Below are 25092 nucleotides of genomic sequence, written 5' to 3'. Positions count from 1 at the left end.
TGCACTTATGCACGCCCCTTACTGACCTCTTAGGAATCGAGCAGGGTCAACAGTGGATAGTCTAAGGGTAAGGTTTTGTGGGTTAGGTGATGATACTACAGAGTCTGGTAGTGAGTTCCATGCATTAACTGCTTGGTTACTAGTCATATTTCCTGCAGTCGAATTTAGAGAGGTTTACTTTAAGTTTGTATCTGTTGTGTGCTCGTGTGTTGTTGTGGTTGAAACTGAAGTAGTCATTGACAGGAAGGACATTGTTGCAGATATTATAGTGATCCAAACCGGATGCAGTATTCCAGATATGGCCTTACCAAGGCTTTGTAAAGCAGCACATTTTGCAGCCTTTATTGCAGAAAACTATTATTCCCTTTACTGAATTAAAAAGAAGTGATGCAATGTAATTGTGCTTAGAATATAGTGATATAGATTACCTTATGTATAGTTTACCTTATGTACAGTCTATGTAATGCCTTTCTTCAAGTATTCCTTTCTTTCTCTTTTTTCCAATGACCCTTCCCCACCCTTTTTAACGAATTAAATTCAATAAACTTTCTTTAAAAATAGAAGAAGTCAGGTTTTCTTTGGGGCGGGAGTAGAGGAATTTGCTAGACTTTTCCACAAATGCAATAAAAAAATTATGCAATTTTTTAAAAAATGTCATCACATAGCAAGAGATAGTTTTTTAAAAAAGTTACTCATATAAACTTCATTTTCAAGTTTTCTCTATCTGTGAAGACACTGTGATTAGTGCAACCAAAGCTGGCCAGGTTACAAGGGACACCAATCTGAAGTTAGAGGTTTTGGTCACTGGATCCAATTTTCCCTCTGTCTTTTGTCACAGTATCCTAATCATGAAACAAGAAAAGGAGGACTGTTGTTAGAAAGAACCCCAAAAGAGTAGACAGAAGCAGTGGGTTGCTCCCGGTTCGGCCTGGTTCTATGAAGCTCTGCCTACCTACCCGGGATGCTTCTGCACATAAACAGAAATTGTACATATGCGCACAAGCTCACACATGAACCAATAGCAACAAGTTTTAGAACCCACTACTGGTAGACACATTAACAACAGGGAATCCTATTAAGAGAATGAATATAAGTTAGAGAATAGATACAGTAAGAGGACTGTAAGGTAGGGAGAATGAGAGGCGAAGGGAAAAAACAGAAGGATAAGGAGTTGGAGACAGAAACAGACTATATATCTAGCTTATATCAGTTTAACTGAAGGCCTGAGGGTATTTTGTAAAATAACAACAATCTCCTAAGCATAGTGATGGATATAAAGTACACGTTTTCTTTCTTTGCTGCTATGTACACCTTCTGTAGTACATGAGCTCTGAATAAACAGACTGAGATTCAGACAGGCCAAGATGTGTAAGGCAACAGTCAAACAAGATTTGATAGTTGTAATCTAATCAAAGAAATTGACAACATTTTTTGATCATCCTGCTTGACCTGGACATCTGGAGTTCAGCCGATACATAACCCAAATTATATTTTTGTGTTTGCAGCTGAAACATGAAAATAGTATCTAACAAAGGTAAACAACCAGGGGTGACATTCAAAATTTTTCTCTACTGGTTCTGTGGGTGTGGTTTGGTAGGCATGACAGGGGAAGGATATTGCAAAATCTCCACTCCCACCCTACTTTGGGGCCAGTGAGAGATGGTATTTGTCGGTTCTCTGAACCACTCAAAATTTCCATTACCAATTCTCCAAAACCTGCTGAATTTCACCCCTGTAATCAATCCAACGTACATGCTACTTGGATAATTCAGTCGGTTTTGATGAGTAAAACATCGTTTCGGTATTATTATTATTTTTACTTTTGTGCCTGGATTTTGAGTATGTGTCAATACCTTACAAATCATCTGACTTGGTGGGATTTGGGAAAGTTAGTTTCTAGATCACAGATCTTAATTCAATTCAATTCAATTTATTAGATTTGTATGACGCCCCTCTCACAACAGCAATAAAAACAGTATAACAATGGAACAAATTAATGCTCATAAAATGCAATGAGCATGCTTGAGCTTTAGTTGTATTTTTGGTATATTGTCCCAAAAGTGCTAAAATTGACATGCCATTCATAGTATTATCTGGGAAAGGTACATGTGAGGCAGATATAATTAGTCAATGTCCTCTGTATTGTGATATTACTAAAAAGTAGAAAGTTTTGATTGAACAAAAGTATGATTTTGGACAGAGGTCAGTATTTATGGGCCCAGATAGTGACCATCAATGGAAGATTGCAACTTAGAAAGTAAAAGGAATATGGTGAAAATTGATGAATGAAATGAAAAGAATAAAATATACACGTTGTGCAAAATTATTTTATTATTGGCAAACTTCAGTCTTGAAAGACTATCATATCGTGCTCTGGAAAGAGTTCCTAAAACAGCATCTAGTGTGGCTAAAAAGGTCAATCTGAGAGTGGCAATCACTTCCTCACTGAGGGTAGAACTACTCTATCCCCTGCCTAGCCATGGATTTTGCCGGTTCTGGGACTACCTCTTTGCCTTGGCCGGCCGAACAAATATCTCATTGAAATGGAGATGGCCATGCTGCGTCTTTAGCCTCCAAGCTGAACAATCAGAGGTCAAGTTTTCCCAGCTGTTTCCCAGTTTCATGTTAGACTTCAGTGAATGATAGTAATATGAAAAAGTGCTGATCGAAGGTGTACGAGAGGTAACAATAAGCAACATTTCATCTCTGTAGTTTTAGGTTAATCAGAAAGTTTGTAGATTAGAAATAATCAAATGGAAGACCTATTTTTGTTTGCTATTCTATTTAGAGGAGCAGCATCTCAAGATGAATAGGGTTGGATTCTAGAACGTTTTGTGTGACACATTCATGCCTAGCTATTGAATGTGGTAAAAGTGAAATATAATGGAAGCAAAACATTCATGAGACTAAAAGGAATGTGTTAGTGAATGATTCTGTACTGAGCAGAGAGTAAGATAAATATGTTTGATATCCCCTAGAAAGTATATAGAATGTTTATGGTATAAATGGGTTGGTTGGATTATTTTTATTGAGACTATTGTGTAAAATTTTGAAATACGGGTAGCCCTCGACTTACAACAGTTCATTTAGTGACCGTTTGAAGTTACAACAGCATTGTAAAAAAGTGACTTATGACTGCTTTTCACAATTAAGTTTCTTGCTGCATCTCCATGCTCACATGACCAAAATTCAAACACTCGGGAACTGATTCACATTTAGTGTCCCAAGGTCATGTGATCCTCTTTTGCTATCTTCTGACAAACAAAGTCAATGGGAAAGCCAGATTGACTTAACAATCATTTTAGTAATTTAACAATTGCACTGATTCTCTTAACAACAGTTGCAAGAAAAGTAGTAAAATAGGGCAAAACTCACTTAACAAATGTCTTACTTAGCAACAGAAATGTTGGGCTCAACTGTGGTCATAAGAACTACCTGTAGATGTACGAGATACAAATAGAGAAAGAGAGAGAGAGATGATATAGACAGATGACATAATGATATTTAGAGAGAGAGAGATGATAGATAGATAGATAGACAGACAGACAGACAGACAGACAGACAGACAGACAGACAGACAGAGATAAATGGATGGAAGGATGGATGAATGGATGGAAGGATGGGATAGGATCAGGGGTGGGCAGCAGGCGTTCCACCGGCAGAAATGAAGATGAGTGTGCAGCTCCAGTTGATTGGCGGCTGTCACTTCCTGGATTACTGGTCTCGGTTCAGCTCTCCTTTTTTACCCTGCTGCTACTGTGTCTACACTCCTTGCTGTTTTCCTCTTTCCTCCTTCCTGGCCTCAGATGAGCTTCCTTCTTTCCTGTCCCGCTCCCCTCCAGCCTCACGCGGCCACCTCCCGGCTGAGGTGCAAGCAGAAGGCATGAATGGAAGCGGCGCTGGCAGCATTTATGCTTCTGGCAGCATCCGTTCACCCAGCTACCCAGCCTGAGGCGGGTGGGTGATCCAGGAAGGAGAGCATGGGAAACGCAAAGCAAATTGTCACCCCAGTGAGCAACACTGGTAAGGTTGTAAGTCAAGGACTTAACAGTTCACTTGAACGATGATGATCGTTCAAGCCACTCCCAGCTGGTCACATGGCCGGCAAGCCATTCCTACCCAGTGACTGACCATTAAGCCACACCCACAAAATAAGCCACACCCACAATGTGGCAGTAAAAATTTTGGCTGCCAATTACTGGATGGGATAGGATAGGTTAGAAATGGATAGGATAGATCAGATGGGCAATGAATTTTCCCAAGGGACCACATGTGAATATGAGACTGTTGTCAAGGGTTGAACCAATAGGCTGCTACTGAGCCTCTTGCTGCCCCCATCGCACTATAGTGCCGCCACAGCCTACTACCAGCAACAGTGCCGCCATTGCCGCAGGATGGACAGGAATGGCCAAAGGGCCAGTTGTGGTACACAGGCCATACAATGCCTAGGTCTGGAATAGATAGATGGGCATCACTGTTCCATTGCTTTTTTCCTGAATTCCTTTCTCTGTTCTCTGTTCTATTGTTTGATTTTTTCCTCTTTTTTAAAAAAGTTAAAGGCTAATAGGTGAATTGAACAACAGCATATCTTCTTTGAACCTAGCGGACTACCATTAGAATCCTGCATAATTGTCTTAAAACAATATGCTCTATTAAAAGTTCCAAAAAACTCCCCACGAAGAATAGAATAGTTTGCAGTTTAATGGTCCAGTATATAAAGATATGGTGAATAGTTTCAGAATCAACTAGATTTAAAGATTTTTCCTTTTACTTTTAGTTAGTTACTATTTCTTACTTTCTTTTTTGCATTTTGCATGATGCTGTTTTTGTGGATGGATAAGAAAAAAGTAAAAAATAGCGCCGGCGGACTTACCAGCTGGCGCCTTTTGCAGGCAGGGGCCGGGAAGATGCTGGACACACGGCGTAGCTGCCATGTTTTTTCGGCCGAAGTCTCGCGAGATTGCGCGAGACTTCGGCCGAGGATCGGGCTAGAATGGCCCGATCGTGACGCTGTCCGGGCGGGGCCTGCGAGCCCTATAAAAGGGCGTGCAGGCCCTGGCTCAGCCTCTTCGCCCAGACAGCTGAGGAAAGCAGACACCCGCCCGCCCTCCCTATTTTCAGTGTGCTTTTGTGGGTCGCCCTAGGGGGCCGAATAGGAATTTTTTGCGGCCTGGCCTGTTAGCCAAGCCGTTTTTTTGCCTATTCCACACTGTGGAGAAGGATAAGGGGTTAGGGGGTGCTTGCTGTTTAGTCTAATTGGCTTACCTTTGGTCATTTGGGTAGGCAGGTTAGGGGCGGAAAATTGGGTGGTGGTTTAGCAACTGCGTGTTCTCTATTGGGCATCTTTGGGGATGATTGACAGGTTCTCTCCAAGCTTGTGGTGGAAGCGACCTGAGCAGTTGGGGGGAACCTGTCTTTGGGTCCCGCACCTTTAAGTCCCCTGTTAGGGGTTAGCCGGCGGGACCTCCCACATGCAAGTGCATGGCAGGGTCTCAGGTGAGGGAGGGGTCCCTCACCTGGACTAGCATGGAGCTACGCCCATAAGTTGCCCCGGAAGTTTATCTGACGTCATTTTCCGCCCCGGAAGCAATTGTTTGACCCTGCAGGTCCATTGTTTGGGTCATAGTTAGTTATGTTAATTATGCTAATTTAATTAAATAAATTATGCTAATTTATTTTAATAAAAATGACCCAATTTTAAATCCAGCTCTTGTGTCCGTGTCGTTACTCCATCTCTCCTGCAAAAGGGGAGAATGAATTGATAAGTTTAGTAATCATTTCCAACCCAATTCCAACAAAAATACTACCAACCACCTGATCTATTCAATCAGTGGAAGGAGGTTTGGAAACTGATCTCTTATTTTAATTATCTACCAATTATGTGGCTTTGCTAACAACCAATTAAACAGTTGAGTCCAATAGTTTTGTTATCCATCTGATGAAGGCTGATTTCAAGGGGAAATCAAATGCAAGAAAGCAACAGCTGCGGTTAGCAGTCCTTTAGGGGCAAATTAGCAGATTTTATGTATCCAAAATGTGATATAAACTTCCCTTTTTAATTCAGATCTGACAAACTTCACATTAATTTGTGGTTTTGTTTTCTGCAAGGGCTCCGGAGCATTTTGATGGATAATTTAGCATGGCATATCTGAATCTCAGTGATTGTAAGCTCCCCATCTTGAACAAACAATGGTGCCAGTTTAGCACTCCATTGATTGGCTTCATAGACCACAAACCAGTAATGTTATGGTGGCTTGATTCTGAATAGATTTTTGGAGCCCTCTAAACAGATTAAAAATGCATGTGACTCTTAGCAAACAGCTTTCAAATGAAATACATTCTATCTTTTATGGAAGCCAAGTATAATTAGGACAGAGGTAATAGGAAACGCTAAATGGAGCATTTTCTTTTTGTTTCTGTTGTAGTCAGACAGCAGGGCCACAATGGCCAACTTAAATACCAAGGTCATAGCTACCGAAGCACACAGTGATTTCTCTACTTATAATTATTACTATGCAAAAATGGTTAATGCAAGTTGCTTTCCTTTCAGAAGGGGTTCTTTCTTATTCTTCTTTTTTAAAATTCTCTAAGATTTTCTATTTTTTTTTAAAAAAATCTGAAACTGCATTTGTCTTTGGAATGCAAAGTGAATCCAACCATGGCTCTTAATCCCAATATAAAGTAATTTCAGCTATTGAGAATTGTCTCTTCAAAATTTCTAGCTGCCGTTAGAAGCATACCACAAGCATTTGCATAGAGTCATTAGTGTGCTACTTAATCATTATGCATAGACCCATTACTAAGGTTCCCTATTCAGTCCTGAAAGCAGAATATTTGGTGGGCTCCTTGTCTTACTGAGCCATGAATAACAAGGTCGAGGCAGTGTGAGCAAATTAAAGAAAATTTGGCAATGATTTTCCCTTCAAATGTGGCTAAGTGCTTTGCTGTGGCTGAACATTTTGAGGCTCTTTATTCTGTTAGAGTAAAAGTAATAAACAAAGCAGTCGCATTCTCTTACAAAAGTTTCCCTTTGTTTTAAATAGTTTTCAGGTTTCCTACTTTTCCTAGAGACAAACTTGAATTTAAATGAAACATTTTCCAGTGAGAATTTTAGCTATGATGATCTTTTGTCTCATGGAGTTATGTCATGTCATTTCCTGCAAATCCTTTAATTCAGATGAGCCTTTTTTCCTTAAAAGAGTAACACGATCAGTAACATGACAAAAGGTAAAAAGAATAATTCTTTGAAAGAGGACACTGCAAATGCATCTTCTTCAATGATTACCATAGATGACAGGCAATTATTGTTGGAAAGTAGTTTATATGTCTAATTTAGTACAGTGGTACCTCGACATACGAGTTTAATTCATTCCGGACCTGAACTCGTAAGTCGATCAACTCATATCTCGAATGACTTTTCCCCATAGGAATTAATGTAAATAATTCTAATTGGTTCCAGCCCTCAAAAAAGTCCCAAAGTTAGTCTAAATTATGAAAAAAGACATGTTTTTAATTAAGAAATGTACATGTACATATAAATGAACAATAAAGTTTCTCACACTTAACTTGTAAACTTTCTTAAACTTTAAAATTTACATATGTACACACAGTAGCCTAATCATCTGTTTTTGCCTTTTTGGCTGCACTTTTACTTGGAGCAGCTCTTTTCCTAAGAAATTTATCCAATGACATCTGCTTTTGCCTGCTTTTCAAAATGTTGCGAAAGTGAGTCAACGAGGTGTCATTGAAAAGTGCTGCTCAACGACTCATAGCTGATGATCTCCCGATGAGGATGCTTCATTTTTCTTTAGGTCGGAGAATATCGCACGAGCCTTCTCGCTGATGATCGACTCTGTTATTGTATCTCCTGCCAGCTCCTTTTCTTTTATCCAAATTAACAATAACCTCTCCATCTCTTCATGAACAGACGTCCTAAGTTGGGAAAATATTGTCGCACCTTTTGCTGCTTTAACACCTTTAAGGATGTCCTTCTGCTTAAGGATCGTACAAATGGTGGACGTACTGCGTTTGAACATCCTTGAAAGTTCAATAACACGAGTTCCTTTATCGTGTAAATTAATTATCTCCTGCTTCATTTCTATGGATATCATCCTCTTCTTCTTCTCAGCAGCCTTTCCACTAGCGGACACTTTTTTGGGACCCGTGATGCACACAAATATACACTCGCTCTAAACACTGACACCACCGAGACGAGACTTTTTTTTTGCGCCGAGATAACTGGAAGCCCACTAGCGGAAGTTCGGCTCCTATCCCCAATTTGAGCTCGGGTGTCGAACAGAAATTTCGCTCTCGTCGCAGCTCGTATCTTGGAATACTTGCATGTGGAGCAGCTCGTATCTAGAGGTACTACTGTACTATCAACTCCCCCAAAGCTGGCTCATGAGGTTACCTGTCAATAAAACCTTGACATACAAAATAAAAGAAACTAACAGTCAGCCATAGGTTGTCTTGTGCCTTTTGAGCAATATTCATGAACATTTATTCTAGGCTGGGGTGGAAAACTATGGCCCTTTTATGACTTGTGGACTTTAACTCCCAGAATTCTTGAGCCAGCATGGCTAGTTCAGGAATTCTGGGAGTTAAAGTCTACTAGTCATGAAGGGACCATAGTCCTCCACCTCTCTCCTAGGCAATGGTTCCTAGCTATCCAGTATAGCAGATAGATTGATATTTAAATCCGTCAATCAGCTAAGATATATTCTAAAACTCTACTTAGAAACATAGAAGACTGACAGCAGAAAAAGATCTCATGATCCATCTAGTCTGCCCTTATACTATTTTCTGTATTTTATCTTAGGATGGATATATGTTTATCCTAGGCATTTTTAAATTCAGTTACTGTGGATTTACCAATCACGTCTGCTGGAAGTTTGTTCCAAGGATCTACTACTCTTTCAGTAAAATAATGTTTTCTCACGTTGCTTTTGATCTTTCCCCCAACTATCTTCAGATTGTGTCCCCTTGTTCTTGTGTTCACTTTCCTATTAAAAACACTTCCCTCCTGAACTTATTTAACCCTTTAACATATTTAAATGTTTCGATCATGTCCCCCCTTTTCCTTCTGTCCTCCAGACTATACAGATTGAGTTCATTAAGTCTTTCCTGATACATTTTATGCTTAAGACCTTCCACCATTCTTGTAGCCAGTCTTTGGACCCGTTCAATGTTGTCAATATCTTTTTGTAGGTGAGGTCTCCAGAACTGAACACAGTATTCCAAATGTAGTCTCACCAGAGCTCTATATAAGGGGATCACAATCTCCCTCTTCCTGCTTGTTATACCTCTAGCTATGCAGCCAAGCATCCGACTTGCTTTTCCTATCACCCACCCGACCACAATGCTCACCCATTTTGAGACTGTCCGAAATCACTATCCCTAAATCCTTCTCTTCTGAAGTTTTTTCTAACACAGAACTGCCAATACAATACTCAGATTGAGGATTCCTTTTCCCCAAGTGCATTATTTTACATTTAAAAACATTAAACTGCAGTTTCCATTGCTTTGACCATTTATCTAGTAAAGCTAAATCATTTACTATATTACAGACCCCTCCAGGAATATCAACCCTACTGCACACTTTAGAGTCATCGGCAAATAGGCAAACCTTCCCTACCAAACCTTCCCCTATGTCACTCACGAACATATTAAAAAGAGTAGGACCCAGAACAGACCCTTGTAGCACACCGCTTGTAACCTGTCTCTGCTCAGAATACTCGCCATTAACAATAACTCTCTGATGTCTACGCTTCAGCCAGCTGCAAATGCACTGACCTATCCAGGGATTAAGTCCAATCTTCACTAATTTATCTATCAGCTCTTTATGTGGAACCATATCAAAGGCTTTGCTGAAGTCCAGATAGGCAATATCCACTGCACCACCTTCATCCGACACCTTTGTGACATAGTCAAAGAAATCAATGAGATTAGTCTGACATGATTTGCCTTCAGTAAAGCCATGCTGATTTGGGTCCAATAAGTTGTTGTTTTTTAGATGCTGATTTATCCTCTTTTTGAGTAGAGTCTCCATCATTTTAACTATAACTGATGTCAAGCTAACTGGCCTGTAGTTACCAGCTTCTTCTCTACTGCCCTTCTTGTGGATAGGCACAACACTGGCCATTCTCCAATCCTCAGGAACATCTCCTGTTAACAGGGATTGGTTAAACAAATCAGTCAGGGGGTAGCAATGACAGATCTGAGTTCTTTAAGAACTACTTGACACAAGGTTAAAGATGATTGTTGTACCTTTTAAAAATTATGTTTAGGTTTAGGGTTTTCTTACATATTTGTCTAAGCCTCAAGCACATTTAGATATTTACCTCAATAATGACTAAAGTTTCCCTTGCTTCATTCCATCCAATATGTATTTTTTGCCATTTTTAATAGTCTTCCTTTCATTTACTTTATTGTAATTTTTTTTATTTGATTATTGAGAAGTACCCAGAGTCATTGGGAGTCAAGCAGCATATAAGCTTAATTATTTTTTTAAAATGTTGTTGCTGTTAGTCTCCAGTGCCATGTAATATTTTCCAAGCTCTGCTCTGGAATTTTAGACAGGAGGCTATTTTTTTTCTCTTAAGCTTCTTTATTTTGTCTGATTTATTTTCTCGTATCCACACAGAAATGAAAATGTCCATATCTATTTCTGGCTTCTATCTGTAATCAAGGTTATCTATTATTTCTTTGTGTATTTACTGAGGCTTATATGCTGCCTCATAAATCTAAGGGGTCTACCACTCAATTTCAATAATTCAGAAGAAACCAATGAAAATAATTAGCCACTGTGTACCTGCAACACTGTTTTCTTCTGAAAAGAAAAAAATTAAGGGAGAAAAAATGAAGAGCATAGAAGCACCCAAGCCTGCTAAATAACAAAACCTTCAACCCAATTTACAAAGTGTTGAATCACTGGAGCTCAACATACTGCAAATCAATTCCCCACTCTTCAGTCGCTTGTTGATGTTTGTTTGAATTTTAATGGAGAACAACATTCATTGTCAGATGTAAGGATTACTATCAGCAGATTTTTAATTGCTTATGTATCATTTGTGTATGTAAAACAATGCAAAGAAAGCAAAGGAAATCAAGAGCATTGTTGTTGCAAAGAAAAATTCAGAATGAACCAAACATTAAGAGTAACAGCGACATCAAGTGGTGGACCTGTTTTCGTTGCAGAAATGTCAGAGATAATAAGTTATTGATTTTACATCATCTCATCTGCTTCAAAGAAATGAACATTTACTTTTTGGATTTCTATTTTTTATGTACCCATCTATTATAAAACGTATTTTCGTTTCTTGCTTCTTAACACCAACTAACAAATGGTTACCCTAATTTTCTAATCTTCTCACCAGATGCTTGAATTTAGGGGAATACAACTTACCATGATGATCTCAAATTCAGTTAATTCTGAAAAAATCCTAGAATATGTTCATGGAGGGGGAAAAAAGCTATTACTATTGGTCCTGATAATAAAAGGGACCTCCAGGGCTGGTGTCATTTTAAATCATAATTGCTAAGGATCAAAAATTGGGGCGGGGGAGCAAGTCTGTGTTATGGCCATAGTTCCCTCTAAGCTGAGCAGTGAGCAATCGCTCACTTAAAAATTATCATCAACTCAGAGGTTTCCAACCTGCCCAGAAGCCGAGAGGGAAAGAGTGAGAGGGAAGGAGAGAGAGAGGAAGAGAGGAAGAGAGAGAAACAGATAGAAAAAAGAGAGGAAGGAAAAGAGAAAGAAAAAGAATGGGAGTAAGGAAGAGAGAAAGAAAATCAAAATCTAGTTTGAAACTAGCTCAACCATTTAAGTGGCATTTTGATATTGATAGAGTTGCCCTATTATGAGCTCACTGTTATAGGCACACAGTACAGTATTTTATTTTGAAATTCTCTAGGCAAAACAGGGTGGGTTATTTGTTTGTTTGTTTATTTATTTATTTATTTCTGTGCCGCCCAGTCCCGAAGGGACTGCCGCTCAGACACTATACTTTTCCGCCCCCCCAAAAAAAAAATTAGAGGGAACACTGGTTATGGGTAGAGGTTTTCAACAGGTCTTTGAACATCCCTACAGGAAAGACCAAACTACACTTATTGGAATCTAGCACAGCTCTTACATTCCAATCCGGTTACAATATGTCCCTTTGAGATGCAGATGAAACCTACCGTTTTGAAGGAAACAGATATGCACATAAAATAATGCACTACACAAGTGCCTCAGCAATGGTAGTCCTATGTTGGAGCCTTATAATTGCACATAAATTTGCTTGTGTACAAGTCAACACTACAACCGAAACACTAGGAAAAGCAGAATTTGTTCTGGAAAATAACCTTTGCTAATTTGGTTTGCATGTACCTGTGATACTATGGCAGCAGCAGAGAACTCATTCAACTTCTCTGCTGTACTAGTAACTTTTAGCTTGAAAGCTGCATCAGATGATAACCTTGGCAATTTCCTAACATGGTGATTACCAGAAATGTGTATGGAGAAACAGTGAAAACTGCAAACTTTCATGTCATCATTTAAAGCCCATATTTAAAAAGACAAAACAAAACTATAAACCAAATCCATTTTTAGGGTGTATTATGGAACCAAAAGTTCTCAGCTCCTATGCAGGTATATTTGGTATAAATTCTTTATTTTGTTCAGGATATGTTCAAATTAAAACATGTGAGAAATCCTCTCCAGTTTAAGAATCACTGATCTTTGCAACATTTTCAAAGAGTTTAGGTGAGATCTAGTGTAGCATTATGACTTGCTTTAACAATGATTAATTAGCACATCAAGCAATTTGACCTTAAAAGCTTCATTTTAAAAAAAGGACTCAATGACTGATTGAATTAGAAAAGGTAGCAATGGGGGAGTAGGGTAGGGTAGGGTAGAGAAGAGAAGAGAAGAGACGAGAAGAGACAAAAGAAGTATATTGGCCAAAGGTGATCAGACACACAAGGAATTTGTCTCCATGCATAAGTTGCGTTGGATGCAGAATAAGAAGATGGACCACAGAGCTGGGTTTTATGGGTCACTTTATTTATTTAAATCTGGATATGCAGAGGTAGCCAATGGGGCGGAACTTCCGTTCCAAACATACTTGGGCAACTTAAGGGCCAAAGCTCCCTGCTGAACAAGGGAAGGTCGCCCTTGACCTTGAACTTGACCTTCCCTAGCCCTCTGCCACACCCAAAGCATGTGGGAATCCATTTGTGGGATTGCGGTGAGTGAGCCTCAAGGGTACCACCTCCCCAACAGTCAGGCAGATTCTGCCCAGAGCTTCTGGTGAGGGGAAGCCCATGACCTTCCAAAAGGCGCCCTAAAGGAAATCACACAGTTGCTACTTGCCCCTTTTCCCGCCCCATACCGCCATCCCAGTGCCCAAGAGAATTCAAGCCAATTAAATCTTTTCTTGCAAGGAACTAGTGCTAAGCACCCCCTAACCTCTCCCAACCCCAGACCCAGTGTGGAGTAGGCCAAAAAACAGCCATAACCCAAAAAGTGGTATGGCCGCCAAAAATTCCTACTTGGCCCCCAAAGACAACCAGTAATCACACTGATACATTGGGGAAGGTGGGCAGGTGCCTGAAACGGGGGCCGACGAGTCCAAAATGGAAAGGGCGGAGTGCAGCGCCCTGTCGCTTTTAAGAGAGGAGTTCTCTGCCTGACCCCCAGCATGCCTAGCGCTGAGCTCAAGGCCTCTTGGGCGATCGCTCACGTTATTGTGTGACCGCCCATTACAAGCTTCCGGTAGTGCTGCTGAATGCATCAGGGCCCCCACCGCAAATGCAATCCAGCCAAGAGCAGCTGGTTTTTTTCAACGCGTGTGGGAAGGCTCACCCCTGTTTGAGGGATCGCAGTGAGTGAGCCCCAAGGGCACCCCCTCCCCAACACTCAGGCCGATTCTGCCCAGAGCCTCTGGTGGGGGGGAGCCCATGACCTTCTAAAAGATGCCCTAAAGGAGATCACACATTTGCTGCTAGCCCCTTTTTACACCCCATACCGCCACATCAAGGGATCAAATCCTAATTAGGACCCCTGATCCCCCCCCAAGCCTGCACCAGCTGGTGCAGGCCCTCTGTAGGTCCAAGAGTTAGAGACCCATCTCTGCCAATTTAAATCTTGACTCCTCTATTGTTACCTATTGTTGACAGGTAGTGGGGGGGGCATCTAAATCCTTGGGCCAGGAAAAAGCACCTCACTACTGGGCTATAGCCCCCATATAGCATGGCTGTAGACTGCCCGCAAGCTCCCCACTTCCTGTCCATGACTCCCTGGACTTGTCCAGGCTGGGTCCTGAGCACTGTTCCCGCTAAGGTGCACAGTGCGCTATGGTGCACTTAGCACCGGCTTTCAGAGCAGAGGTTTTTCAACCCTGCCCAGGAGCCAATTGCCTGCCTTTTGCAAAAGCGACCTTCTACATGGGGTCAGGCAGCGGGGCAGTGGGAAAGGAGCGGGTGGAAGTGAGGGGTTGCAAGTGGGCAAGCACGGCGGTTGGGATGTTGCTGTTGGGGCAGCAGGGACCCGCTGAAGTCAAGCCCCGCGCCGGTCAGCAAAGCCGGCTGCCCAGGGAAGCAGCACGCTTTTCAAACGTGCACTTTTTAAATGCGCCACTTCTCTGGGCAGCCAGCTTTGCTGGCTGGCGCAGGGCTTGACGTCAGTGGGCCCCTGCTGCCGCGACAGCAACCTCCCGACTGCTGTGCTTGCCTTGTGCAGGCAAAAGCGAACTTGAGCGCAGCAGCAAGGCAGAATCCTTGGATTTAGAGCTTGGAAGCGATGCAGAACGGACTGAGCTAGAAGCTACACTGACCAGGCCATGCAGCGGCACATCTTGGAGCTCCACCCAGTCACTGGTTTGGAGGCCGCAGCTCACCTGAAGCTACCTCCTTCTCTCCCTCACCTCCTCAGAATTGGGGCCCTGTCCCTATATGGAATATGCCCAAAAGACACAGGACAGATCTGAGGTGATCCTGTAGGCCTCCAGATGGCATGCCCTGCCAGGTAGGCAGGTGCCTTCATGGCAAAGTGTCCCCAGCCATGAAGGCTTCTGGTTAGAGGAAGCTTAGCAAAAGCTGGGGTGGGGGGATTGGCTTTTGCAAAAGCTGCCTTTGATTCTCCTCTAGCTCCCTCCCTATGGCAAATAGTTGCTTGAAAAAGATGAAGCTGAGAGAGCCAACAGACTTGGGCAACCATGTAGTGAAATCTAAATCAGGGGTCTCAAACCCAGGCCACTTTAATACTTGTGGACTTCAACTCCCAGAATTCCTCAGCCAGCAAAGCTCAACACCTCACCTTAGCAAAGCTGGCTGAGGAATTCTGGGGGTTAAAGTCCACAAGTTTTAAAGTGGCCCGGGTTTGAGACCTCTGGTCTAAACACTATTTTCTCCTAATGTGGCTCCATTGCCAGACAAAGGTCAACCAGCCAGATCATCTCCAGAAGTTGCAATAAAATCCATTGGAAGGAATAAATCATTCTCATTGGAAAGGAGGAGGAGAAATGTCCAGGTGAAGAGCAGCAACTACCATTAATGATCCTTATTGCTTGCAGCTATGAGAGCAATCATGGGCTTCCCTAAGTGTTGTGATTCCATCTGAGGCCTCTCAGGGAACGGCTGATCCTCTGCCGGCTTCCTGCTCAGAGGGGGAGGATGAGGAACAGGAGGTTCAGGCAGACGGGGAGGAGGAATCTCAGGCTGAGGGAGAGGGAGGACAGCCAGAGTCCCCCGAGAGGGAGCTCTCCCCAGCAAACAGCCTGGATTCCTTAGATGAAAATGCACAAGCAATAATCGATCTCCGGCAGAGATGAGCAACACAACGAAGGGGACAATTAGCCAGGTACTTTCAGCACTAAAGAGGCAACAGCTGGGTTTGCGTGTGGTGCTCTCTGGAAAGGCTGAAAAGGCAGACCCACCCTTCCTGGCTTGTAGAGTATTATCTTTGGGAGTCCTGGGACCTGGCTGTGATCTTTGGCGTCTTGGAATTCTGGTTTGTGACTTTGAATACTGAAACCTTGGGGGGGGGAAAGGTGTGGGTCTTATTCTCTACAGTGGTGGGTGTGCCAGCAAGAAGTCTGCTGTATTGTCTGGCCATCAGGACTCTGCTGTGAAGTCTCATAGCCTGCCTGTTGGGAAGAACAGGTTTTTTTCTGTGTTTATTTTTCAAACTATAAAGTGCTTTTGCTTTTACCAGCGTGTCTGGCTGCTTTTTCCAGTTGGTGTTGAAGTCTGGGGGCACCCAGACAGAACACTAAGTATGCCCATGTTACACCAACACTCCGCAGTCTGCATTGGTTGCCGATCAGTTTCCGGTCACAATTCAAAGTGTTGGATATGACCTATAAAGCCCTTCATGGCATCAGACAAGAATATCTCCGGGACCGCCTTCCGCCACACGAATCCCAGCGACCAGTTAGGTCCCACAGAGTTGGCTTTCTCCGGGTCCCGTCGACTAAACAATGTCATTTGGTGGGACCCAGGGGAAGAGCCTTCTCTGTGGTGGTCCTGACCCTCTGGAACCAGCTCCCCCCAGAGATCAGAATTGCCCCCACCCTTCTTGCCTTTTGTAAGCTCCTTAAAATCCACCTCTGTCGTCAGGCATGGGGGAATTGAGATATTCCTTTCCCCAGGCCTATACAATTTATGCATGGTATGTTTGTGTGTATGTTTGGCTTTTAATAAGGGTTTTTAGTTATTTTAAATATTAGATTTGTCATATGTTGTTTTATTATTGTTGTTAGCTGCCCCGAGTCTACGGAGAGGGGCGGCATACAAATCAAATAAATGAATGAATGAATGAATAAATCAGCAATTAAAATTCTATTTAAAACCAGAAAAGGGAGGGGAAAACGTATGAATTTCTTTATTTTCCACTCCTCAGCAATCTCTCTGATGGAGAATGTATACTGTAAATTTCTGTCTCATTAATGCCTGTGTTGAATCAATGTCTCCTCCTGTGAAATTTTCAAAGTTTGGAGAAAGGGGATGGAAAAGAATGGGAAGAAGAACATATAGTGGACATAATGTTCTAGAACAATTCACACTTTATTTATCTTCATAGAAAAGTCTTTGGAGATTCTCAATCATCCAAATCATAGTTGTCCCCAAAGTGGTTTCCCCCCCCCCCCCCAGAAGGCTACTGCATTGAAAGACGGTGTTTAAGGGGTGACTTGATCGAAGTGTATAAAATCATGCAAGGGATAGAAAAGGTGGATAGGCAAAAATTCTTTTCTCTATCACACAATACTAGGACAAGCGGGCACTCCCTAAAGCTCATAGGTAAGAAAGTGAGGACAAATAAAGGGAAATATTTCTTCATGCAGAGGATCATTGGTTTATGGAATTCACTTCCAGAAGAGGTTGTGACAGCTGTCAGCCTGGATAGCTTCAACGTAGGATTAGACAGATTCATGGATGCCAAATATATCAGCGGTTATTGAAACGGATGTCCATGTGCTGCCTCTATGTTGGTTGAGACAGACAGGATTCCCCATTTGGGTACCATTTGAGGGATGATTGATTAATGGATTGACTATGCAATGATAGTAAAAGATATATTTAGATGCTGTTTAATATTAGGATGTATTAATTTGTAAAATTGGATTAGAATTTTAGAACTATAAAGAATTACATAGGTAAAATTAATGTAAAATACATAGGATAAATAAGGGGTTTATGATTTATTTATTGGATTTGTATGCCACCCCTCTCTGTAGACTCGGGGCGGCTATGTATGTATGATTTTTAACTTTGCATTATGAATTTATTAATTTAAAATATACTTGGAAATGTACAAGATTGATGAAAGTTAATAATAGTAAATACTAAGTGCCTGAAAATTAATTGAGATTGGAAATATTGAATGAAATTATAGAAAAGTAAATATGGAAATATATTAATTGATGCATTAGGGTTCAGATAGATTTTCATAGTATTATTAGATTAGTATAATACTATGATAAATATTTAAATTAAGATTTTAAAGCATGGATTTATTAATAGTTGTGTTTTTGGTTTTGCTGGTTGTTTTAGTTTTAATAGTAATAGATTTTGGTTTTGTTTTATTATTAATTTATTTTAATAATGAAGAAGGGAATATTTTTTCCTAATTTGGAAAAAATTGTATAAGGGTTTTTTGTTTCTTTTAAGAAGAATGTATAAGAAGGAGGAGTAGGCATGACAGCCTATCTGAATTTATAAGAGGATAATGATATTAATTGAAATATAAAATCACAGAATAACATAGTGGGAAGGGACCTTATTCTGCCCCAGCACCAAGCCCCAAATAATTACGCAATAAGTTGTCTTGGGTGACATCTGTGAAAAAAAAAAGGTGCTCGGGCATGAAAATTTATGGATGTGTGTGTGTGTGTGTTTGTTTATTTATTTATTTATTTATTTATTTATTTTTCTATGCCACCCAGTCCCGAAGGGGCTGCCGCTCAGACACTATACTTTTCTACCCACACTGAAAAAAATTTACAGGGAACATTGATCCTGAGGGCCCCCCAATTATACTGCCATGTATATCTGGATTTGCCTTCCATGCCCATGAGCATCCGTTATCCAACCTGACATGCCACTGGATCCACTCGTTGGTCTCACCTGTCCACTGCTGTGTGTCCACAATTCCTTCCTGGAATTCCGCTGTGCCTGGTAAATGAAAACTTCCCCAAATCCCAACAACTGCAATGTGCCTATTAGTGCCTAATCGTCAAGCGTGGTAAAATTAACCTTATGACATTTCACATCTCTTTTCTCATTGCACACACATTCAAAAGGGAGAAAACCATGCACCATCTTGTCCATTTTGACCGATCTTTCAAGATAAGTTGAGCCAAAGCAGAAATAAAAGCATTAGATTAGATTAGATTAGATTTATTGGATTTATATGCCGCCCCTCTCCGAAAACTCGGGGCGGCTCACAGCAAGACAAAAACAATACATAATGACAATCCAATACCCACCAATCCAATGACAATTTTAAGCTAAAATTCATAAAAAACAACCCCAGAGTATTAAAACAAATAAACAAAACATGCATACAATCAATCTAATACCAAAACAACATGGGCAAGGGGGAGATGTTTCAGTTCCCCCATGCCTGACGGCAGAGGTGGGTTTTAAGAAGTTTGCGAAAGGCAAGGAGGGTGGGGGCAATCCTAATCTCAGGGGGGAGCTGGTTCCAGAGGGTCGGAGCCGCCACAGAGAAGACTCTTCCCCTGGGTCCCACCAGACGACATTGTTTAGTCGACGGGACCCGGAGAAGGCCAACTCTGTGGGACCGAACCGGTCGCTGGGATTCGTGCGGCAGAAGGCGGTCCCGAAGGTATTCTGGTCCGGTGCCATGAAGGGCTTTATAGGTCATAACCAACACTTTGAATTGTGACCGGAAACTGATCGGCAACCAATGCAGACTGCGGAGTGTTGGAGTGATATGGGCATACTTAGAGAAGCCCATAATTGCTCTCGCAGCTGCATTCATGTTGTCAATTGAAATATAAATCAACAGCAGCCCATTGAAATATAAAGACTATACTACAGTATATGATTTCTTAGTTTTAGCAATCTATCCAAATTCATTTATATAAATTGTAGAGATTCAAGGGAAAGATCATAACTCTAGAATTACAGCACTGGAAATTCTCATTAAAAGTAATCAATGCCTGTGGCATTAGCTCCACATCATTTGAGTAAAATAACCATGTGTCTTGAGATTGGATACCCAATTTAATTGACAAGGTTAGATATTCACATCCTTCTGGCTCAGATTAGGTTTAGATCTTCCAGTCTGTTTGATTGACATTTTTTTCCAACTTTGTTAATTCCATATCCAAAGTCACAGATGTTTTGAACTTTAGGGCTCCAGGAAGGAGACACATAAGATGCACAAACTGATAAAACTTCTGTAATATTTCACAGCCTTCAGACTTTGCTGAAGTCACAGCAATCTTATAAAGCTTTTTTTCAAATATATCCATTGGCACTTATAAAAATCATATTCATCTTTTAATTGGAACACATCAAATCAGATTTGTGTCACACTGATATTAGAAGCAAGATGTTTCAGGCGCTGAATCACTTTAAGTACACATATAAAATGAATATGAACTTTTGTTTATAAGAAGGAGCTGGAAGTTTGAAGTTTGGTTTAATGCATCATTGAGCAGCAAACTTCTGTTTCTTTTGAAAACAGCAAGCAACACAATTTTTAAGTACGAAAGTCCACCCCAAATCTCATCCCAGCATCCATTTTTGCATTTGGGTAGAATTTTTTTTTTGGCTTTCTAGGGATCTGTCCTGACTATGGGCACCCAAACCTTTTTTTTCCTGATACGTTCTCGACAAAGCCTTGATTTTAAAAATGATTCAGCGTGGAATTTCATGCTTAACAATGATGTTGTTTACTGTTTTAAAAGGAGTGCCAATTCAGGTGATTCAGCAAGTTCAGGGCACTCAGCAGAGGTTTTTGGTTCAAGCCAGTATACAGACAAAACCTGGAACAATATCTCCTCTGCAGCTTACAAGTGTGCAAGTTCCCCCACAGCGACTCGTGGTAAAGAATACACCACAAACTAGCAAAGGAGGATCAATGGATTTGACTGTACATGGTGGGCAACAAGTCCACTCTTCACCTGAGTGCTCCCCTGTCGAAAACAGTAACTCTGTCATTAAACCAGGACAAGTATAGCAGCTCTAGGTCCACGGAGTCCAGCAAGTGCCTGTGGCACAAGAGGTGCTGTATTTTTTGCTGGCATCCGATTTTTGGTTGTCCCCAATTTCAGTCATTGCTTTCCCAATGGCAGATTGTATGTGTTTCATATGTGTTTCACAGCTAATAAAAATGTTTTTGTGAAAAACAATAAATAAATTTTAAAAAAACAAAGCCTTTTGGGTGCCCGGGGAACAAAATTTGTGATGTCAGGGTCAGAGAAACAGGTGATCAGGAAGTAAAAAAAAAATTCAACCCAAATGCAAAAACTGACATTGGAAAGAAATTTGGAGTGGAATGCCATTCTTAACAATGATGTTGCTTGCCAGGCTTGGGGAAATAGGTGCCCAGGAAGCCAATTTTTTTTTTCAACATGAGATTCAGGGTGGAATTTCATGCCTAAAAATTGTGTCATTTGCTGTTTTCTTTTATAATTAAGCCATTAGGTGCCTAGGGAAGAAAACTGGTGATGCCGAGGAAAGGGAGAAAAGGTGCCCAAGAAGCCAAAGATGTTTCCAACCCAAATGCAACAAGCCACACTAGGATGAGATTTGGGGTGGAATTTCATGCTTAAAAGAGGTGTTACTTCCTGTTTTTTAAAATAGTTCCTTTTTGATGCCCAGGGAAGAATACCTGTGTGCTGCTGGGGTCAGAAAAACTGTTACCCAGACACCCAAATTTTTTTCAACCCAAATGCAAAAATGGACATTGTATATTTTGCTAATGTGGCATTCACATTCAACCCCGAATTTAGTGATGGAAGACCTAGCTGGTTATGTCATTTCTATCTCAAATTATGACCTACAGGATATAATCTCAAGGTGTATTCTTGCCCCTTTTATATTTTGATTATAATACAGTCAGTTCTTGACTTACAACCACAATCTTCCTTGCCATGGTTGTTAAGTGAATCATCACAGTTATTAAGTTAGTAACATAGTTGTTAAGTGAAGCTGACTTCCCCATTGTCCTTCTTGCTAGAGGCTCGCAAAATGTGATCACATGATCATGAGACACTGCAGCCTTCATAAATATGAGCCAGTTGCCAAGCATCTGAAATTTGATCATGTGACAATGGGAATGCTGTAATGGCTGTAACTGTGAAAATAGTCATAAGTCGCTTTTTTCAATGCTGTTGTAACTTTGATCATTAAATGAACTGTTGTAGGTAAAGGATTACCTGTATGTAACTTGTATTTCTCAGGAAAAATGAGTTTCCCTAATATGGTATTCAATTAATGGTATCTCCCGTTATTGTTTGCTTTTGAAATAAGCTTTTTCTGGAAACCATTCAAATGATACCTATGAGGAATATATGCAATTGTCTGTTTGATAATGTTTCAGGGTTATAGGTTAGTGACATTGTTGAATCCTAACATGTTCTTTGGGAGAAGGAAGTTTATCTCCATTGTTTGCTTGCAATGGAAGTCCAAAGTGAATGTAATGCCAAAACAGGGCTCATAGATGCTACATTTTAATTTGTCAAATACACAGGGCTATAATTAATTACTTACTGAATTAAGATGATATAAATGAAGTACTTTCCAAATAGTAAAAGTAGAACAAGGTACAAGCAAAGAATTTCAAAAATGTCACCCCCCTTTCTCATGACCCATTAAAAATACACACCCGGACATATACAGGTAGTCCTCAATTTACCACCACTTAATATTAACAACATAACACTTAACAACTTAATATTACTTCTTTATTTATTTATTTATTTATCTATCTGCAATGTGATATAAAACATTTTATTTCATCTATCTGCAATGTGATATAAAACATTTTTGTACCCTCATTAACCTCTTTGGATAAACTGAAAATAATTTTAAAAACTCAATTCTAACAAAGAGCAGAAAAGATTTTTCAGATCACAAAAAATAACGCCGGCTGACTTACCGGCCCCACGGCGATGTTGCTGAAGGGCCGGGCAGACTCGGACCCTTCAGATGGCGGCCGCCATCTTGTTTTCGGCCGAAATCTCGCGAGACGAGATTTCGGCCGGGAATGCCCTGCCCACGTGGCTGGGCATGACGTCAGGTCTGGGCGGGGCCTGCTGGCCCTATTTAAGGGGCAGCAGGCCGGGAAACAGCCTTTTCGCCCGGACCTGGCTTCGTGAGCAGACACTCCTTGGTGCTGCTCGGCCGCCATTTTGTGTCTCCCTCGTGTTGCGGCCGCCATTTTGTGGCCTACCGAGGGGGCGAAAAGTGCTTTGGAAGACTTCTTGCCTTTCCTCCTTCACCGGAGCTGTTTGCAGCGATCCCCCTCGGGCCCGAGGGGGACTGGTAACCTCCTCCCGGCTGGGAGGAGGGCGCGGTGGGGGTGTTGGGTTTGGGCCCCCGGTCTTGGGGCGGGGGGTGTTCCTGGATTGCAGGCCTTTGAGGCCTGCCTGAGCAGGGAGGTTTGCCTTCATAATAATACATTGCTTAATAACTACTGGTCAATATATCCATATATAATTGTACTGTTATACCCAATCGGTTAATAGGGGTAGCAGGGGCTCCCAGGCCCTAGGTAGGGCCCTGTGGTTGGAGTTGGGCCTGCCATTCGTGCTGTTGGTTTCGGCCTAGGTGGTTTTAGTGACTTATTGCTTACCTAAGGGGACAGTGTGATGGCTCCTAAGAAGAGGCCTGCCACTGCTCCTCTGGCTCCGCCAGCAGCGCGCCCCAGGAGGGCCCTTAGGCCTTCTGCCCGGGCCCGGGCCAGCAGGGAGGGGACTGCTGGGGTGGTCCCTGAACAGGGGGGGGTGGTCTCGGTGCCTCCTGCCCCTCAACCTGATTTTTCTCCCGCTATGTCTTGGGCCAGGGTGTTGGAGAGGCTCGATGAGCTCGAGCAGTGGAGGAGCGGTGCGGCCCCCGGAGTGTCCAGCGATCAAGTGCCTGCGGCGTTGGGGAGAGATCCGGCGGCGGCCCAGGCTGGGCAGCCGGCTCCGTTCGGACGGCAGGCTCCTGCAGGGCCGATGGCGGCTTTCCCGGGCCCCACACCATTGGGCCCCCCGTGGATGTCTTCGACCCCGTACGGGGCAGGTGAGGCTGCACCACACACCACATCTCTGTCTTTTCTTCCTCCCCCCGCCCCGGGTTTTCCCCCGGCGGGGGTCGGGAGTGGGTCCAGCTTTTTTGGGGTCCCCCGCGGGCACCTGCGGGCAGGTGTGGGCTCCGCCGGTTCCTCCTCCGGGGCCGCCGGCGGCCGGCGCTGCTCCGTTGCCTGGGACGGGTTCTGCGGGGACACCAGCGGTGCCTGGGGCAGGGGGGTGGGTTCCTCCGGCCCCTCCTGTCATGCCCCCGCTCCCGGTTTTCCCCTACCCCCATGGGGCGGGTGTTTTTGGTGTGGCGGCCAACTCGGTATGGGACCCCTTCGCTTGTATTAAAGCGGGGGCCATACCGTGCGGGCTGCCGTCCACCCCTCTAGGATGCCACCTTCACCCGTCGGTCAAGGAGGCTATTTGGCGGGGCGAATACGTCGATCTTTTTTCGCTTTTGAACCGCGAGGTTCCCAAGCAGGAGAAAGAGATTGTCCCGGGGGAGAAAACAAAGAAGACCAAGGTAACGAAATGCTTCAGCTCTTGGCTGTATGCCTTTCTTACCTATGGGTCGGTAGTGATCCAACGGCAGCCGGCTATGGCCTCTGCCATGTTTAAGTATATAGACTTAATTGCCAGAGCCCATTTTGAATACAAGGGCACCATCTGGCGCCATTATGATAAGGGTTTCCGCATGAGGATGTCTGTGGAACCCAACTTGCCGTGGGATATGGTGGTCCCGGATCTGTGGTTCCGGGCCACGCATATGTCCGGGAAGGAAGGGTGTGAGCGCACTGATAGTGGGCATTTTATGGAGGAGGAGCCCGGCGCGGCTTCGCCGGCCAAGGCGACTCCGGGTGTGGCTGGCAAGGGGGCCTCGCCCGCTTGTCATGAGTTTGCTGCAAAAGGGGCGTGTTTTCGTCCCTTTTGTAAGTACAAGCATGCCTGCGGGAATTGTGGGGGGTCCCATGCAGCTTCAGTCTGTCCCCGCCCCAAGAAAGGGGCGGAGAAGAAGGGCGGGGGTCCAGGTAAACCTCCCCCACCAGCTGGGGGAAAAGGGGCCCAGCCCAATTAATGTTTCTGTGCTTGAGGGTTGGTTGATCGACTACCACCCTCGCCCGAGAGCCGAGTTGCTCTTGAGGGGCTTCTCCGAGGGATTTAGGATCCCTTATGTGGGTATTAGGAGGGCCTTCATGTCCGACAACCTCAGGTCGGTTGTTGGACATGAAGACATTGTACGGGCTAAGATTCGAAAGGAGGTGGCTGAGGGCAGGGTCCTTGGGCCCTTCCCGGAGCCGCCCTTTCCGAATCTTCGTGTGTCCCCCTTAGGTGTGGTCCCCAAAAAGGCGAGTGG

The sequence above is a fragment of the Erythrolamprus reginae genome, chromosome 2, assembly GCF_031021105.1.
Source record: "Erythrolamprus reginae isolate rEryReg1 chromosome 2, rEryReg1.hap1, whole genome shotgun sequence".
NCBI lineage: Eukaryota > Metazoa > Chordata > Lepidosauria > Squamata > Dipsadidae > Erythrolamprus > Erythrolamprus reginae.
Note: the sequence above shows the minus strand (reverse complement) of the source record.